This window comes from Lissotriton helveticus, chromosome 5_1 (assembly GCF_964261635.1).
Source record: "Lissotriton helveticus chromosome 5_1, aLisHel1.1, whole genome shotgun sequence".
Classification (NCBI taxonomy): domain Eukaryota; kingdom Metazoa; phylum Chordata; class Amphibia; order Caudata; family Salamandridae; genus Lissotriton; species Lissotriton helveticus.
In genome coordinates this window covers 2,077,693,604-2,077,713,764 of record NC_136065.1, presented here as the reverse complement: position 1 = coordinate 2,077,713,764, position 20,161 = coordinate 2,077,693,604, and the positions used below count along the sequence as shown (strand labels likewise).

The 20,161-nt window shown below is 49.3% G+C and overlaps 1 long non-coding RNA gene across 1 annotated transcript in view; it reads right to left on the bottom strand.

Annotated features, from left to right (window-relative positions):
* The window catches only part of LOC144756319 (uncharacterized), a 114,869-nt gene that overhangs the window by 77,195 nt on the left and 17,513 nt on the right, over nucleotides 1-20,161 (bottom strand). The window contains exon 2 of the long non-coding RNA XR_013595127.1: nucleotides 5,989-6,049. This is a non-coding gene — a long non-coding RNA (uncharacterized LOC144756319). The remainder of the gene's footprint in view (nucleotides 1-5,988; nucleotides 6,050-20,161) is intronic.

The window sequence follows — 20,161 nt, the reverse complement described above, 5'->3', positions numbered from 1 at the left end:
CTAACATAAATGAGAAGATCATCCGCATAAAGGGAGACGCAATGGGTGCGACATCCCATTGGGATGCCCCAATGTATGCCCACCTCTCGCAGCAGCACTGCCAGTGGTTCCATGGCTTGGCAAAGATAACTGGGGACAGGGGGCACCCCTGGCGTGTGCCGCGCATGATTGAGATGGGCGAGGACACGTAGCGGCCTATTCTAACCCTGGTGGAAATGTTGGTGTATAATAGCCGAGTGTATGCTATAGATTGGGGTCCAATGCCCACCCGCCGAAGTGTCTCAAAGAGGTATTGCCACGCCAGGGTGTCAAATGCCTTCTCCAAATCCAGAATGAGGCACGCCGCCCGAGGGAATTTGTCCCCGGACCCTGTCCTGGACCTGAAACAGGCGGCGTATATTTTGGGAGGTGTTTCTCCCAGGGATGAACCCGCTCTGGTCCATGTGTACTAGTCGAGGCAGCAGCTCTGTGAGTCTATCTGCCAGGATCCTCCCTAGAATTTTGCAATCCGACGTCAGGAGGATCGAAGTAGCGGATCCTGATCGGATTTTGGAAATGTTACCAGCACAGATCCATGCATGGATTGGGGAAGCTGTCCCACCTCCACCGCCTCCCGAAAAATGATGTCCAGCTGTGGAACCAGCTGCTGAGAAAAGGCAGAATATAGTTCTATTGGGAACCCGTCATGTCCTGACGCCTTGTGTTTGGCTAGGCGGTGAATGGCGGATTGGAGTTCTGCCAGTGTGAGAGGATCGTCCAATGTCTTGCGTTCCTCTTCCATGATTTGGACTATGGCATCCGTGGCTAATATGTGTCGGATGTGTTCCTCCCGGTCCCGGGTCGGTTCCCTGTATAGCTCGGCGTAATAGTCGTGGAAGGCCAATAAGATGTCGGCCTGCACGTATACCACGTCCTCCACGGTGTTGCGGATGCCCGTAATCGATTGTGTTTGTGTTTCTTGGTGAATGAGCCAAGCTAGTAGTGTGCCGGCGCGATTCCCTTCCTTGTGAATTCTGGTGGTGTATGCGCGAAAATTATAGCGCTGGAGATCAGCACATGCCTCCTCGTTTATGGTTTTGGCCTGCGCCAGCTGCGCAGGGGGAAGCTCCTGTTGATCCCCCTCTTTAGATGCCTGTGATATTCGTTGTTCTGCCCTGAGTACCGCCCTCTCTAGTGTTTGTTTCACCCCAGTAATTTGCCGTATGCACGCCCCTCGTAAGACCACTTTAAAAGCGTCCCATTCTAGGGACCTCCTGGGAGTAGTGCCTATGTTTTCCGTAAAGTAGTTTTGAATTGTGTCCGATTGCTCGCGGTGGAACACTGGGTCTAATAGGCGGTCCCTGGGAAGGCGGCAGGTGGGAATCGGTGAGACGGGCGGCCGCCATGTGAGGGAAACCATATGTGCGTCGTGATCGGAGATGACCCTGCCCAGGTAATCCGAGTGTCTGATGCGTGGGAGGAGAGACTGAGTGCACATGAAGCGGTCCAAACGGACCCATAAGTTGTGAGGGATCGAGTGGAAAGAGTAGATTTAGGAGGTCGGATGTGTGTGCCGCCACGCGTTCGCTAGGGACCAGTGTGCCTGTCCAGGCGCGAAATGCGGCCGTTTGCGAGTGGGCTTGGGAGTGGGTGGTGGGACCTATCTAGCGCAAGGTCTAGTGAGCAATTATAGTCTCCCCCTAGTATCCATGGAGAGCCTGTGAATCTCGACAATTTATTCATTAGCGTTTCCCAAAATGGTGCTTAATCTACATTAGGGGCGAAGATACTACCGACAAGGATTGGTTGCCCATCCAATAACCCCTCCAGGACTGCATAACGACCCTCTGAGTCCACACACCAACCGGTCTCGCGGAAGGGCACACCGGGCCAGATCCAGATCAGTGCTCCCCTCGCGAAGGCTGAATAAGTTGTGGTACAGAAGTGGCCGTGCCATTTTTTCTCAAGTTTGCCTAATTCCTCCTTAGTGAGATGGGTCTCTTGAAGAGATATAATTTGTGCCGTCTGCCTCTTAATATACGCATAAATTGCATAACGTTTCCTGGCTGTGTGCATCCCCCGAACGTTAAGGGTTCAAAATTGAAGTCTGCATGTGCCATACTGGATATGATATTGTGTCCCGATCGCGCTGGGCCTCTGGGGGGTGGCTCCCCCACCTCGAGCTGGTGTGCGAACCTGTGTAGAATCATCAGTGTGCACCCCTGCCCTGTAGAAGGGAGACTAGCAGAGAACATGGTGTGTGGGGTGGGTGAACTATGAACTAGGGTCGGGGAACGTTCCCAATACTGGGGACCTAGCGCCGGAGCGATACGTCCAAACTAACACCCTGAAGAAGGGAGAGCGCAAACAAACTGTTAAAAACAATGGGATGGCGGTTCGTGCATGCGAGGGCAGTCCAGGGGCGAGTCTGTGAAGGATCAGTGTGTATCAGCTAGTCCCCGGCTGATACGGGACAATCTGACCTTATGTAGTGAGGGAGGGGTGCCGTGGCGCAGGGGATCCCTGATCCGACCACCATAGGGCCACACTGCATCTGTGTGATGCGAAAGACTGGAGAGAGCGTTTCCATGGAGGATCCGGATATGTCATCTCTATCGGCCTCTAACTTATGAGATCTGCTGTTTGGGGAATGACTTCCGGTAGGGTGACCGAGTCTCCCCTGGATGCAGTTTCGTCTTTATCGTCCTTGCCCGTCGAGGAGAACAGCCGCGGGGGTCTGTCCAGGTCATCTGAATGCGGCGAGGCTTGTAAGGCTGTCATAGCCCGCAGGGCATCGCGGCGCTCTTGCATGATTTGCTCCAGATCTGGGGAGCCTTGTGTGGGGCTCCGCATCGAAGTGTTCTCACCATCGGGCATTTGTTTGAGAGAAGGTTCCTGGGTCTTGGCGCCCTGTGTCTTTGTCTCCGCTCAGTACCTGATCCGGGTAGTCGCGGGCAGTGCAGGTTCGCCGAGTCCCTGGCTTCCTCTGCACATGTAAAAAATAAAGTAGAGTCCTTGTAGATAATTCTGAGTCTGGCGGGGAATAGAAGGGAATATTGGATGTCATTGGCTCGGAGTCGACGCTTCACTTCTAGGAAGAGCGATCTCTGCTGTTGTACCGCTCTGGCATAATCCGGAAAGACCATCACCTGCTTGTCCTCGACCGGGAGGGGACCCAAACGTCAGCCGCTTTGAGTACTGCATCCCGGTCTTTGAAGTGGAGGAATTTCGCGAGCATCGGCCGGGGGGCGCTCCTGGTCGGGGTCTGCATGCCGGGACTCTGTGGGCGCGCTCGATGGAGAAAAAGGCCTACCGGTCGGTGGTTGGAGTGAAGGATTTCACCCATGCTTCCTTGTGACACCAGATCTTGCCCCTCGATCCTCTCTGGCAGTCCGAGCACCCGAATGTTACAGCGCCTTGAGCGCCCCTCCAGGTCAACCACTCACTCCTCCATGGTGGATAGGCGGGACAGGACCTCCCGCATATTTTTTGGTGGTCCTTGACTGTAGGTTGCAGGTCTGCCATGATCTTTTCTCCATCGTGGACCTTGTCAGCCAGGTTCAGATGGTCATCCTTGATGAGGCTGATGTCAGTCATTAGGGTGCCTAGTCTCTCCTCCATAGATGCTCTGGAGAGTTCGATGGCCGCCAAGACATGGTCTAGTTTGTCCGAAATGGACAGATCAGACAGGGTCGCTGCGAGCTTGGTCCCCGACCTGGGTTGAGGCATATTTTCTGGTGCCGTCTCTGGCACTGTGGTGTGTTGCGTGGCCCTGGGTTTCCCCATCGCGCGTCCTGGGATGTCTCACCCCCTATGCTCTTGGGTCCAGGAGTGGAGGTGCTGGTGTCAACGGCCACTCTGTAAAGCCCGGTCACCTCCGTCGCTGCATCAGGGTGGACACCGTCTCCTGTCCGCGCTGCTGGGCTGAGTGGGCGTCCCCAGTGTTTGATTGGGGGGTTATTCCCTCTGTCCACGCCCTGTTGTTAGCCCCGTGGGGGTCGCTAGCTGGGCCAAGTCACCATGGGTGCAGGAGCCTCCCCCCCATCGCGCCCACCGTCCACAAGTGGATTGCACAGCCGGAGGGGGCCCTGTAGCGGCGTGACACCCCACCGATCTGTGGGTCGATGGGGTGCTGACTGTGCGTCCTTGTCTGTAAGCCCCTGGCTGGGGAGAACAGAGCTGGCCTAAAAGTCCGCCATCTTAGGGTCAGGCAAGGGCTTCAGCGGTGGGGGGTACTACGCCCACCCTCCGGTTGCAGGCCACCCCGGGGGGGTTTCCCCCGCCGCTCACCGTCAGGGAAGAAGGGGTTGTGCACCCCCAGGCAGGTCAGATCCTCGTTTTCAGGTACAGGAGACTTCTTGCTCTAAAGCACCAGGCACCATTTTAAAGTCAAGCAGGCTTCGTGTCAGCAATCCTCCGGTGTCCTGCAATCTAGGGAGAAGGGGGCCGGGTCGGTGCTCCAGACCCTCGTTGCCTTGCCCCCTCACGGTCTTCGCCAGTTGCTGTGCTCTGGGGGGGGAGGGTCCACTCAGCCGTCCCCGCCCGCTTCAGCATGCGCGGCAGGGACACGGAGACCCGATTCACTTGCGGGATTTACCGCAGCGCCGTTTGTGTTGTGAACTGCTGCCAGGCCCCCAGGCGATCCCCGCGCGTACCGGTCCAGCCTCTCCGATCCCAAGGAAGGTAACTCGGGACACAATTCACAGTATGTGAGCCCCGCGGGGCTTAGAGACGCGCGCACGGCCACCAACGTTGCCGCTCACGCCATGTCATGCAGTTGCGGGGCTCAGCTTGCCGCCCTGGTTTTCTTCCGCGAGTGCCCTCCAAACCAGTCAGTGCCCGAGGATTCTGGAGCCTGGATGCCCGTTTCTGCGCCGGGGCCGACACTGGAAAGCCACCACTTAGTCCGCCCGGTCCGGAGCCTCAGCACGGCACAACCGCCATTGTCGCCTGCCTGGCCACGTCCCTCGGTGCTCCCACCACTTGGCTTACTTCGAGCGCATCAGCTTTTCAAGTTTTCTGTATAGTTATCTTAAGTTCGGAGTGCCGCTGCTATCGCTAAGGCTGGGTTTGTCAATGTGCGCAGTTGCACCTTCCACGAACATTTCATCCGCGGCCTCCTCTCTCCCCCGTAGTACATCGTAGGCCATGCTGCACACTTCAATATATATATATATATATATATATATATAATTGTTTTTTTAACCCGTTCCACGTTGCACACATTTTTGCGCTGTGGGGACGTTTTACTGAGTGGGCGCAGTTTGGACGGACCCCGGCCGTCCTTCCCACAAGCCCACCGTGATGTCTGACTGCCGTCCGAAGCACACAAGGGGTTAATTACACCAAAACTATTGAACAGATTTACACCAAATTACGTTTGGGCTGTAGTTGTGTCTAGAATTATCAGAACTCGACAGAATGCTAGCATTTCAGGAAGTCAATTTGTGAATGCTGTCATTCAGAAGTTTGGGAGTCAAACTATAAAGAAGATAAAAGGTACCAGTTAAAGACAAGGATGGAATTCCTGAAATTCCAAGATGGCCACTAAAATTCTACTAGTTAGTGTTCTAGTGTTGCAGACCGCGAGATAACTAAACAATGGTCAGCTCGCTCTCCCATAGCTTAGCACACTTCACCTGACGCAATTCAGCGAGTAACAGCGTTTCTGGTTTTCGTCGCTGAAGTTTAGTCAGGGTAGATTCGACGTTCCTGGAGTCGTCATTTAGTTTCGTCATGCAATTATTCCAAAGAAGAGAGCCTTTATTTTAGAGTAGTGTCGCCAGTATGAGTCGTCATTTCCTCAGCATCAAGAAAAGGGGGGAACATTTAGTCAGGAGACACATTACTTTTCAATTCAAGTTTTGGTCTGCACCCTTCCTTGGAAGAGTCAGCACAAGCAAAATCCACAAGCAGTGAAGTACAATTATTTATCGAACAAACCAAAGATAATACAAGTAAGTTGGAAGATATCATCGGTAAGCAGAGAGAGAGATAAGCCTGCCTTACCTGAATTCCGGAGTGATTTCCTTATGGTTCATTTAGTTGAAGGACTGGGACACACAAGTACCTTAAAAGACAAATAAATCTTTAATTACAAGGGTATTACAGAATTGAGTGCACAGTGTAATTATCAAAAGAATGTACTAAGGACAATATATTTTCTGTGAAATAAGAAACATAAAATATCACATACAAAGAGAAGAAGCTCACAGTAGTGTCATTGGGTAAAGAATTAGAGTAATGTATAGCATATAGTTGAATAAATTGAGTAAATGATAGGATGGTGAATTAATGTAAAATGTTCTTTTACAGAGATTGAAAATTCCTGTGAAGTCCCACAGATGACTCAATACGTTGATTGAATACATCAGTAGTAGAAATGAGGAAATACGCAGGAGTTGAAATAAGAATTGGTATTGCATTTCCAAAGGAAATAAAAATAGAAACATTTGTACAATAAATTATCAAAATGGAAAAGACACTGTACTGCATACCAAATAGGTTTGTTGCTTCCAAGATCTCATGTAAAGCATTGTATCAGCAACTACATATAACTTTCCTGCTCCGAATGGCATGTATTGTATATGCGTAATCTGCTCTGATCTGAAGTTCACTATTTAAAATCAACTCCAATTGACATTTCTACTCCGAAGGGCATGCAATAATTTTAAAGTATTGGCAAATAACTTTCCAACTCCGTATGGCCAGCGTCGCATTAAGCCTAATCTGCTCTGATTTTGAAATTTGTTTTAAAAGGATCACCTGCACATTACAATTCTGCTTCGTGTGGCATGCAACATATTTAGACATTATCTGCACAGATCTCAAAACGAGAAAAACAATTCATTCAAATATCAGGCAACTAATTAATTAGCCACCATCAATAATGAGTATAAGTCTCATTAGAACCTTCCTCATGTGAACTTTAACAAAAACAAATTTCCATTGTTCTCAAATGAGTATCATACAACTGTTAAAATCAATTTGTATAGTCAATCAATCAATCAGGTTTCTTGTAAAGTGCGATTACTCACCTATAAGGGCGAGTGAGGGGGGGGGGGGCCTGCGGTTCAGTCGAAGAGGCAGGTAGCCAGGTCTTGAGGTCCTTCCTGAATTGTGGCAGTAACGGTGATTGCCTGAGATATAGAGGCAGGGAGTTCCAGGTCTTCGGGGAAAAGTAGGAAAAGGAACTTCCTCCAGCCGAGGCCTTGTGGATTGTGTGATGGTGGCCAGGGCCAGCTGGGTGAAGGTGTCTGGTGGGTGTGTAAAAGGAGAGGCAGTGGTTGAGGTATGCAGGTCCGGGGTTGTGGAGGGCTTTGAAGGGGTGCTTGAGGAGCTTTAAGGTGATTCTGTTGCTGGTCAGGAGCCAGTGGAGGTCTCTCAGGTAACCAGCGATGTGGCTGTGGTAGAGTATGTTCAGGATGAGTCTGGCAGAGGCATTCTGTATGTTCTGCAGTTTCTTTAGAAGTTTTTGGGTGGTGCCGGCAGAGAGTGAGTGGCCGTAGTCGAGTCTGTTGGTGACAAGCACATGGGTGACCATTTTCCTGGACTTAGGTGGGGATCCACTTAAAACAGTGAACAAACTGGCAAATCTCAGCAGCTTGTACGCTCCCTCCCAATGCACTTCTACTCAATGAATACGTTCACAAGGGTCCTAATAAACTAAAGTTATTAGTCTCTGTTTTCTCCCAATAGTGTCAAGTGTAAAATGAATCCTCTGTGATGCCGGGAGCTGATTGAAGCTGAGCGAGCCTGGAGCGGCGTGGATGAGGCGCATCAGCCCCTCGGCACATCTGGGTGTGCTGTACTCGTTTGTTGGGGGTCCATTCCTTCCTGCCCAGGAAGAAGTGCCCTGGCATGCACCACGGGTACTGGGCGATTGTCGGGACTCAAGAGTGGAGCAGCCAAAACTAGGTGCGGCTGTACTGCCCAGAAACGACACCCCGGATGTGGTCCCAATGGGTGGTGGAACTGCTGGAGGCCTGCACCGGAGCCATCGCAACCCCAAAGATTGCCGAAACAGAGTGAGGCTGCACGGCCCGCGAAGAGTTCAGAGGAGGTGGTCCGCCCTAGCAAAGGAGCAGCCGTAGGCCCACACTGGAGTTGAGCAATACCAACTAGGGACCGCATAGCTGGGCGGCCGCAGGGATCAGGCCAGAGGACGCAGCAGCCGTCGTGGAGGGCTAGCTAGTACGACTGCTGAAATGTGAGTGAGAGCGGGCTGAGCGAACGCGCTCTTGTATGACCTCCTGGTCCCTGTAATGTCCTCCAGCGCGGGGTAGCGGTGCAGTCTACCCGCGCCGGAGAGGTCACGTTAGCGCTGGCGCGTGTCGTCACGCGCCAGCTACAAATAAAGGAGGTGTGGCCCGGCGAGGCAGTCGGGGGGACTACGCAGAAACTAGAAACAGGTGTCCCGAGTGATTATTGCTGCCGCAGCGCTGCTGCCACGTGCGCGAGCGGCCCCACCCCCACTACACTGGCGACGAGTGGCAGAAACGGCCCCATGCTGTGCTGTGCACTCCCTCTAAGTGGCTGGTGTTTGAAGCCCTCAGTGTGCCTTTAATCTGGGCTCTGGGCCGACGGAGGGTGACCTTGCTGTTGCTGCCTGCTGGGGGCACCAGAGTGTGTCTGCTGTGTCTGAGGCAGCCCCTGACGCCCATGAAGGTGCCTAATGTAGGAGAAAGGCCCTTTCTGCACACCCTGGGGAGGAGCCCATACCTGGGTATGACCCAGCACCTTGCCTGAAAAGGAAAGGAAGAAGGGAGAAGCACCATGGGGAAGCTGATGACATACAGGCCACAGGTGAAGGCCCTGATGACCGCATCATCACCCTTGGCCAGGCGGCTGCTAGTGCGCCCAGGAGGTGCGCAGTGAACGTGCCGCGAGGTGTGACTGCGTCTGCGCCAAGATGGCGTTGATCCCCGCCATTGAGCCTATCGTGGTGGATGGAGCACCCTCATCCCTTGCTCCGCGATGGAGAGACTGGACCGATCCCCTCCAGATCTACTTTGAAGGGGCGGGCATAGCCCGGGAAAGGCGTAGAGCCCTACTCCTCCACCTCGGTGGTAAAGACATCCACCGGATCTACAACACCCTAGTAGAAGCCACACCCAAAACGTACTTCACGATCCTCACGCCCTAAACGCGCACTTCGAACAGATGGCAAACAGAGACTACAAAAGATTCATTTTTCGCCAGGCCAAGCAAGAAGCGGAGGAGTCGTTGGACGCATTCCACGGGCGGTTAAAGGAGCTGGCCAGTACGTGCGAATTTCGCGACAAACAGGAAGAAATTCGAGGTCAGACAATTCAAGGGTGCTACTCGTCCAAACTCAGAGTAAACATTCTTCAAGAAGATGGTAAACCCCTGGCAGACATCCTCACGCTGGGCCGCTCAAAAGAACTGTCGCAAGCCAGAGCTTCTCACATGGAGGCGGCCCTCCACCGACCCACCAAGACGGAACCAGTCAACATGGCAGCGAAGGCAAACGTGGTGAGGCCAAATGCGCGCCAAAACACAGGGAGAAGACAGCAAGACAAGAAGAAGGAATGCTGCTACTGCGGAGGCACACCCCATCGCATGCCAGACTGCCCGGCAAGAGGAAAGAAGTGCAGTGCGCGCGGGTGGATGAACCATTCGCGGCATTATGCCGGTCAGCGAAGTCAAAGAAGGAAGCAGCACAAACGGTGGCGGAAGAACAAGACAGTGAAGATATGGATGACGACGCCGGAGACTGCCTGGTCCACTATGTATTTGCATTTGATCAGCCACGACGGAACAGACGACGACTTTCAAAGTGCAGAATCATTGTTCATCACCAGGAGGTGAGAGCCACTATTGACACTGGGGCCTCGATTGAACTGATGGCGGCCAATGTATACAACCAAGTACACGACCACCCCTAAGAGAGGCAAGGATCAGAGGATTTGCGTGTGGCCAGCAGACACCCATCCCGCTCCTGGGGTGTTTCAAGACAGAACTGCAACAACAAGATCTCAAGATCCCCACCACGGTGTACGTGACAAAGGAAGGCAGTGGTATGCTGATAAGTGGTAGTCAGCTGAAGAGCTGAGGCTAATATCATTCGCCATGGCAGAATAGGAAGAGGAACTAGAGGCTATCATGGAGGAATTTGAAGACGTCTTCAGAGGTATTTGATGGTAAATAGTCAAAATATCGACTACAAAATATCGAATGGACATAATATCGAGTTTTAAATATAGATTGGACAAAATATCGACTGGACAGAATATAGACATCAAAAATATCGTTTTTAAGGTAAGTAATGTAATATCGAATGTCAAAAATATAGACAGTTAAATATCGAAGTATATAATATAGGTTATTAAAATTATCGAATTTTTATTAATATCTAATTTTTATAGTGTTTTTTATGTTATTATATGTGTGAAAAGTGTGTATTTATGTTATAATTTATTTTAATCAATGAAATGTGTTTTTTTAATTGTTGCGTCATTTCATTCTGTAGCGGGTTGTGGGTTTATAGGGGAATAGGGTGGGAAGTAATTTATTTATAATTAATTAAATATGTAAATGTATTTATTGGTATTAATTTTTTATTAATTGATAATTATTTTATATTTAGTAATTAATTAAATTTTAATTGCCAATTAATTTTAATTAATTGATTACTTGTTGATTATGTTAATTTTACTAATTTATTTGTAGCGGGTTTATAGGGGAATAGGGTGGGAAGTTATTTATTTATAATTAATTAAATAAATAAATGTATTTAATTGTATTTAATTACAATTAATTGTTAATCAATTTTTAATTATTAAATTGTTAATTGTTAATTTGTAATTAATTTGTATTAATGGGTAAATAATTGTAATATTTAATTTTAATTTTTAATTTTAATTGGATAATTATTATATTATATTAAATTGGTAATTACTTTTAATTAATTTTTTATAGATATTAATTTATATTTATTGAAATAATATATGAAGTATTTAATTTCACTACTATTGCACTCTCTGGAGTGGGAATAGTAAATTTTACCACTATGCTATCCAACGCTTTCCCTACTGTTGCACTCATTGGAGTGGGAATAGTAATTTTTACCCCTACGCTATCCAACGCTTTCCCTACTGTTGCACTCACTGGAGTAGGAATAGTAATTTTGACCCCTACGCTATCCAACGCTTTCCCTACTGTTGCACTCTTTGGAGTTGGAATAGTAATTTTTACCCCTACGCTGTCCAACGCTTTCTCTACTGTTGCACCCACTGTAGTGGGAATAGTAATTTTTACCCCTACGCTATCCAACGCTTTCCCTACTGTTGCACTCTTTGGAGTTGGAATAGTCATTTTTACCCCTACGCTATCCAACGTTTTCCCTACTGTTGCACCCACTGGAGTGGGAATAGTAAATTTTACCCCTACGCTATTCAACGCTTTCCCTACTGTTGCACCCACTGGAGTGGGAATAGTAATTTTTACCCCTACGCTATCCAACACTGTCTCTACTGTTGCACCCACTGGAGTGGGAATAGTTATTTTTACCCCTACGCTATCCAACGCTTTCCCTACTGTTGCACCCACTGAAGTGTGAATAGCAATTTAAAGCATACGCTATCCAATGCTTTCCCTAATGTTGCACCCACTGGAGTGGGAATAGTAATTTTAACCCCTACGCTATCCAACGATTTCCCTACTGTTGCACCCACTGGAGTGGGAATAGTAATTTTTACCCCTACGCTATCCAACGCTTTCCCTAATGTTGCACTCACTGGAGTGGGAATAGTAATTTTTACCCCTACGCTATCCAACGCTTTCTCTACTGTTGCACTCTTTGGAGTGGGAATAGTAATTTAAACCCCTACGCTATCCAACGCTTTCCCTACTGTTGCACTATTTGGAGTGGGAATAGTAATTTTTACCCCTAGGCTATCCAACGCTTTCCCTACTGTTGCATTCCCTTGAGTGGGAATAGTAATTTTAACCCCTACGCTATCCAACGCTTTCCCAACTGTTGCACTATTTGGAGGGGAATAGTAATTTTTACCCCTACGCTATCCAACGCTTTCCCTACTGTTGCACTCTTTGGAGTTGGAATAGTAATTTTTACCCCTACGCTATCCAACGCTTTCCCCACTGTTGCACCGTCTGGAGTGGGAATAGTAATTTATACCTCTACGCTATCCAACGTTTTCCCTACTGTTGCACCCACTGGAGTGGGAATAGTAAATTTTACCCCTACGCTATTTAACGCTTTCCCTACTGTTGCACCCACTGGAGTGGGAATAGTAATTTTTACCCCTACGCTATCCAACGCTTTCTCTACTGTTGCACCCACTTGAGTGGGAATAGTAATTTTTACCCCTACGCTATCCAACGCTTTCCCTAATGTTGCACCCACTGAAGTGTGAATAGTAATTTAAAGCCTACGCTATCCAATGCTTTCCCTAATGTTGCACCCACTGGAGTGGGAATAGTAATTTTAACCCCTACGCTATCCAACGCTTTCCCTACTGTTGCACCCACTGGAGTGGGAATAGTAATTTTTACCCCTACGCTATCCAACGCTTTCCCTAATGTTGCACTCACTGGAGTGGGAATAGTAATTTTTACCCCTACGCTATCCAACGCTTTCTCTACTGTTGCACTCTTTGGAGTGGGAATAGTAATTTAAACCCCTACGCTATCCAACGCTTTCCCTACTGTTGCACTATTTGGAGTGGGAATAGTAATTTTTACCCCTACGCTATCCAACGCTTTCCCTACTGTTGCATTCCCTGGAGTGGGAATAGTAATTTTAACCCCTACGCTATCCAACGCTTTCCCTACTGTTGCACTATTTGGAGTGGGAATAGTAATTTTTACCCCTACGCTGTCCAACGCTTTCCCTACTGTTGCACTCTTTGAAGTTGGAATAGTAATTTTTACCCCTACGCTATCCAACGCTTTCCCCACTGTTGCACCGTCTGGAGTGGGAATAGTAATTTTTACCTCTACGCTATCCAACGCTTTCCCTACTGTTGCACTCACTGGAGTGGGAATAGTCATTTATAACTCTACGCTATCCAACGCTTTCCCTACTGTTGCACTCTCTGGAGTGGGAATAGTATTTTTTACACTTCTGCTATCCTACGGTAATAATATTGGATATTATTTAATTATATAATGTTAGTATATATATATGTTTTAACAAATATGATTGTAATTTTTTTTTATAACTTTTATTAATTATTTAATTAAGTATATTTTAGTAATTAATTTTAACTATTAATTTAATTTAACACTGTTTTTAATAAAGTCGATATTTTAATAAACTATATTTTGTAAACGATATTTTTGACTCGATATTCTGTCTGTCGATATTTTGGCATCGATATTTTTGCTAGTAGATATTCTGTCCGTCGATATTATGTCAGTGATCCGTATTTGATGCCTGAAAGGGAAGGAAGTCTCTCTCCATATCGACCCATCAGTCCAACCGGTGGCACTGAGGCAGAGGAGCATTGCATTCCACCTACGAAAAAAGGTAGAGGAAGAACTGGAGGCATTATAGAAGCAAGGAATAAATCGATAAGGTCAGCGGGCCCACCCCGTGGGTGTCCCCGATCGTAGTGGCACGGAAACCATAACAGCCAGGGCAAGTTCGCATATGTGTGGACATGCACCTCCCAAACGCCGCAGTGAAGAGGGAACGTCACCTAACCGCGACCATCGACGACATACTGGGAGAATTGAACGGCACAAGGTGGTTCTCAAAGATGCATCTCCGGTCCGGTTATCACCAGCTACCACTACACCGAGACTCCAGATACATCTTTACCTTCTCTACCCACGTCGGCCTAAGGAGATACCGACACCTCAATTTCAGAATTTCAAGTGCCACTGAGGTGTTTCAAAACACCATCCGTGAAGTCCTCCGCGGACTCCCAGGGGTTTTAAATGTAAGTGATGACCTACTCATCTACGCGTCATCAATAGAAGATCACCACAAGAGACTTCGAGGGGTTCTCCAAAGGATCAAAGAATCCAGACTGACCCTCCACAGAGAGATAAGTGCCAATTTTTGAATAACAAGATCAGCTTCTTTGGCTACACCTTCTTGGACCAAGGAGTGGCCCCAGATCCAGACAAGGTGCGAGATGTACAAGAAGCCCCAGCACCATCCAACATCTCTGAGATAAGAAGCTTCCTGGGAATGGTGAACTTTTACGGACGTTTCGTCCCCGACCTGTCCAACCTAACGAAGCCCCTCAGGGAACTGACAAAATCATCCACTACTTGGCAGTGGGGCCCGAACAGGACAAAGCCTTCAAGGCTACCAAATCGGCCCTATCGGCGGATACGACACTGTCGTATTTCAACCCGACCAGATCCACCAACGTTGCAGTGGACGCCAGCCCGTATGGGCTCGGAGCTCGGAGCCGTGCTCGCACAATTGCAAGAAAATGGAGAATGGGCCCCGATAGCATACGCGAGCTGTTCACTGATGGACACGGAACAGAGGTACTCGCAGCGGTCCACCCTTCCATGGACAAGAGTTCGCGGACTATCTAAAAACCTGGGGAATTCAGCACAGGAAGGTGACCCCGCGCTGGCCCCAAGCAAATGGGAAAGTAGAGAGATGCATGCGTACGCTCAACAAAACAATACGCATTGTTCATGCTGCTGGATCACCGCTGGAGAGGGCCATATACAGCTTCCTGCGGGAATACCGCCTGACGCCTCATCTCACAAATGAGGCAGCCCCGGGACCGGCGAGCATGGGCCGAGTAGTGAGAGACACTATCCCGCATCACCCAAGCTGGACCCAATCACAGATTGACGATAGAAAGACCCTAACCAACCGGACAAACTCCAATGATCAAGCTAGTACCAGACGATGGGCCCGGCGGTCAGTCATTCAAGTGAGAGTCAAGGTCTAAATCAAAGATAGATACTCTGGGCGCAAATTCCAGCTCCCCTTTGAGCACAAACCATGGACAGTAACACACTAATGGACACAATGGACAATGGACCCATAAACTCCATTTTGAATTCTTCATTATCGTCTGGCATTGTTCCACAGGCCTGGAAGAGTGCCCTTATTCTTCCATTAATTAAAAAACCTAATCTTGATCCCATCATACACGCCAACTATAGGCCTATTTCTCTCCTCCCCGCTCTGGCGAAGGTGGCGGAAAAACATGTGCACCGATCTATCTCGGATTTTATCGAGAATAACAACTTGTTGCACAGTACGCAATCTGGGTTTCGTGCGAATTACAGCACAGAGACCGCATTGCTGGAAGTCACCACCGCCATTAGAGAGGTCTTAGACTCGGGTGGCAAGGCCATGTTGGTTATGTTAGACTTGTCGGCGGCGTTTGACACCGTCCCCCATGATACCCTCCTAATTCGACTCTGGGAGTGTGGTCTTAGGGGGACGGTGTGGAACTGGCTTAAGTCATTTCTAGCCAGCCGTCGGCAAACGATCTGGGCGCCACCTCACTCCGCAGCTATGTCAGCCTTGGAAGTGGGGGTCCCTCAGGGGTCTATTCTTAGTCCCCTGCTTTTCAACATCTTTATGGCCCCCCTTGCTGAGGTTGCGGAGTCGTTTGGCGCTCAGATCGTGTCTTACGCTGATGACACCCAGCTCTTGTTCACTCAGAACAGGAACGAGATGTTTGATGGGACTCGTATCAGAGGCTGCCTAGAAGCAGTCTTTGATTGGTTCAAGAGACACGGCCTGAAATGCAACTCCGACAAATCGGAGCTGCTTTTTTTCGGGTGTGTCTCTGAACCTAACTGGAAGAATTGGTGGCCTCAGGATCTGTTTCCCCCTGCCAACGCAAGCACTAAGGCCAAAAATTTGGGCATCATTGTCGACAACGAGTTGACTTTTGGACCCCAAATAGCCTGTCTTGCTGGGAAATGCTTTGGCATCCTGAGGATGCTCAGGAAATTCCTCCCTCTGATTTCCGTGAACCATCGCAGGGTCATCGTCCAAGCATTGGTAGGATCACGTATGGACTATGTTAACGTCCTTTATCTGGGTCTCCCCAAATACCTAGTAAGGAGACTTCAGGTTGTGCAAAACTCAGCCGCTCGGGCTATCTATGGTCTCCCGAGAAGAGCTAGTGCCTCTAACTTGCTGTGGGAATTGCACTGGCTCCCTATAGCCAAAAGGGTGCTGTTTAAGAGCTTGACGTTAACTTACAAGGCTCTTCATGACTCAGGCCCTGGGTACATCAAAAAGCGTCTTGCTTTGTACAAACCGAGCAGAGCTCTTCGTTCTGCCTCCTTGTTTCTAATGTCCGTTCCTTCCATCAAACGAACTAGACAAGGGGGGCGCTCTTTTCACTACCTGGCCCCACATGCGTGGAATAGATTGCCTCTTGCCCTTAGACAAGCCCCCAGCCTGATGTCCTTCAGGAAGGCATTAAAAACCTGGCTTTTTACTTATGAACTGTGAAGTCTTTTAACCTCAGTTATGTTTCCTTTCCATTAAAGGTCCTCTTCGCCAAAGCGCCGGGACACTCCATTGCGAGTAGCCGTTGCGCTATAGAAGAACCCAATTAACATAACAACATAACATAACATAACATAACATAACAGTCATCCGCAGGACCGGCAGCATGATAAAGGCCCAGATGGGAACAGAAGTAGTCACTCACATCTCCTTCTTCAAGAAGTAGTCTGATGCCTGCACGCCGGAACTCCAGACCTGCAGGCATCAGACTACCTAGAAACCCGGTCGCGTCAACCCGCGGCGGAAGAAGGCCCAGAGGTACCAGGAATGACCCCCACTGAGGATGAGAACCTATTCGACCAGGACACACTGCCACTGCCGGTAGCGCCAGCAGAGAGTCTGCCCAACTCTCCTGCGAGATCCCAGGAGAGTGAAGCCTCGCAAGGGGTGACCCCATCATTGCCATCATCACGGGGAGAGCACTCCCGGTATGGACTGAGAAGAAACCCGGCTCCATCCTCCAGGCTGGCTGACTTCATGGTGTGACAATCCCGGGACTGGCATCCGAGTGACTGGTAACAACTCCGAATGGTAACTATTTGTTTCGTTGTGTTTATTTTGTTTAATAAAGGTTAGAAGGAATGTAATGTCCTCCGGCGTGGGGTAGCGGTGCAGTCTACCCGTGCCGGAGAGGTCACGTTAGCGCTGGCGCGTGTCGTCACGTGCCAGCTACAAATAAAAGAGGCGTGGCCCGGCGAGGCAGTCGGGGGGGACTACGCAGAAACTAGAAACAGGTGTCCCGAGTGATTATTGCTGCCGCAGCGCTGCTGTCACTTACGCGAGCGACCCAACCCCCACTACAGTCCCCTCCCAGTGGAGGAAGAGCAGGGCACCAGACGGACAGAGGAGAAAAGCCCGGGAGGTACACGCACAGGCCTGGGTGCTTCATCAGTCTTGCCTGCCACGTTGGAGCACCGTCAATGCTTCCTGCACGTGACTTGGAGCCCAGCAGTCATAAAAATAAGATGAGCCTTGTAGCCCATAGGATTCAATGGCAGATACCGATTCGGTAATTACCGAATCGGTAAAAATACCGATTTTACAAGGGGGACAGGGTGTCGCTTTGACACCCTGTTGCACCCCTGTTTCGGGCTAGTGTGCCATGTGACACACAGACATACCCCAAGGGCATGTCTGTGTGTCACATGGCATAGGTGTACATGCACAGATGTGCATGTACACTGAAATTCGGTATTTTACCACCCAATAGGATTGGGTGGTAAATACGGACTCCTAAAGGGCCTGTGGCACTCTTTGAAGTGCCACCTACATATTGATTTGCAGAATCGGTATATTTACCGATTCGGTATTTTACCGACTCTGTAAATTTACCGAATCGGTAAATATACCGATTCTGTAAATAAATTGTCCCCTACATTTCAAAACAGTAATACCGGTCGGTAACGGACGAAATCGGACGTTACCGACCGGTAAAGGCCTTCCTACATCTGGCCCTAGGTAGATTTTAAATCTAGATACCAAAACTCAAAATGGGCTATACACTAGTGAGGACATGTATACCTGCCTATAATGTCCGTGCCGAACTCTTTAGATATTGATAGTACTGCACACTATATAGATGTGAGGCCCTCTTTACAACTGGGCAACCTGACGTTGATTTGCAAAATTGCAATCACGGCACCTGCAGCATAGCTTTGCACTTATATATTTTTCTTGTTTTATAGTGTCCTTTCTTTTATCAGGCAGTTTATTGCACTTTGAACACTTTATCAGACTAGCAAGGTGGCTACACAACATGACACTGCCCACATGGGCATTCATTTTAGATTTTTCAAAATTTATAAGTGATATGAATGAGAGAGGAAATCAAATACAGTTTTGCTGCAAAAAGATAGTTAGAATACTACATTTGGGGGCAATCTTTTAAAAAATATATATATTTATTTACATTTTCTTAAATACATAGCAAAGACATTGTTCAGTAGCAAAACGCAGCATCACAACCACTGCAACGGCAGCATCATACAAAAATCAATCAATCAATCAATCAATCAAGAATTTGTATAGCGCGCTACTCACCCGGAGGGTCTCAAGGCGCTTGGGGGAGAGGGGTCCGCTACTGCTCGAACAGCCAGGTCTTGACTTGCTTCCTGAAGGAGAGGTGGTCTTGGGTAATATGGAGGTGGATGGGGAGGGAGTTCCAAGTCTTGGCTGCCAGGTAGGAGTAGGATCTTCCTCCCATGGTGGCTCTTCGAATGCGTGGGACGGTGGCGAGGGCGTGGCTTGTCGATCGTAGCTGGCGGGTGGGAGTGTAAAAGGTCAGGCGGTTGTTGAGGTACCTGGGGCCCAGGTCGTGGAGGGCCTTGTGTGCGTGGGTGAAGAGTCGGAACGTGATTCTCTTGCTGACGGGGAGCAAGTGCAGGTCTCTCAGGTGTCCGGTGATGTGGCTGTGTCGGGGGATGTCCAGGATGAGTCATGCGGAGGCGTTCTGGATGCGTTGGAGTCTTTTCTGTAGTTTGGCTGTGGTTCCGGTGCAGAGGGTGTTCCCGTAGTCCAGTCGACTGGTGACGAGTGCCTGGGTGACCGTCTTCCTGGTTTCGGTGGGGATCCAACGGAAGATCTTTCGGAGCATGCGTAGGATGTTGAAACATGATGATGAGACGGAGTTGACTTGTCTGGTCATCGAGAGGGAGGAGTCCAGGATGAAGCCCAGGTTGTGTGCGTGGTCTGCTGGTTTGGGTGCGCTGCCCAGGGCAGGGGGCCACCAGGAGTCGTCCCAGGCAGAGGGTGATGATACAAGGATGAGGACTTCCGTCTTGTCTGAGTTCAGTTTCAGGCGGCTGTTCATCATCCACTCGGCTACGTCTTTCATCCCTTCGTGTAGGTTGGTTCTGGTGGTGGCTGGGTCGTTGGTGAGGGAGAGGATCAGCTGGGTGTCGTCGGCGTAGGAGATGATGTTGAGGTTGTGTTGGCGTGCGATGGCTGCGAGGGGGCTCATGTAGACATTGAAGAGGGTGGGGCTGAGTGATGATCCTTGTGGAACGCCGCAGAGGACTTCGGTGGCCTTGGATCTGAACGGGGGGAGGCGGACTCTCTGGGTTCTTCCGGCGAGGAACGAGATGATCCAATCCAGTGCCTTCTCTTGGATTCCGATGTTGCTGAGGCGTTGTATTAGGGTGCGGTGACAGACACTGTGATGGACAATCCAGCAGCCTCATCATATACTTATACACCATTGTGGTCCCTTTCTTGTTTTGTGGCCCTTACCCCCGCCCAGTGGTTAATTTGTAAAATAAAAAGTGCTGGGGCTCTCCTCAGGAGGTAGCGCTAACAGGAGAAATAAGCTCTATTCAAATACTTGAATTGAATCAGTCGGAGCCTAGACTTAATGGCTACCTCGCGGGGGTGCACCATCGCCATTTCCCAATCTAAGTCATCTATCTCACCCAACTCTGACTCCCATTTGGCTCTCAACTTCTGCAAAGTGTCTGGCTTGTTATTAATTAATGTCCTATAAGTCCATGAGACAGCCTTCTCCGGTATCTCCCCCATCAAGAGTCGCCCCTCCAGCGGTGCAAACTCAGGGATGTCCGTGGTGTCTTTATTTTGCGCACGCCTCGCATGGGTCAGCTGCAGGTATCTGTGGCGCTGAGTCTTATTCATGACATATTCGGACTGAAGGTGTGAAAAGGTGACCAGTTCTTTATCATATAGTACGTCCTTAAG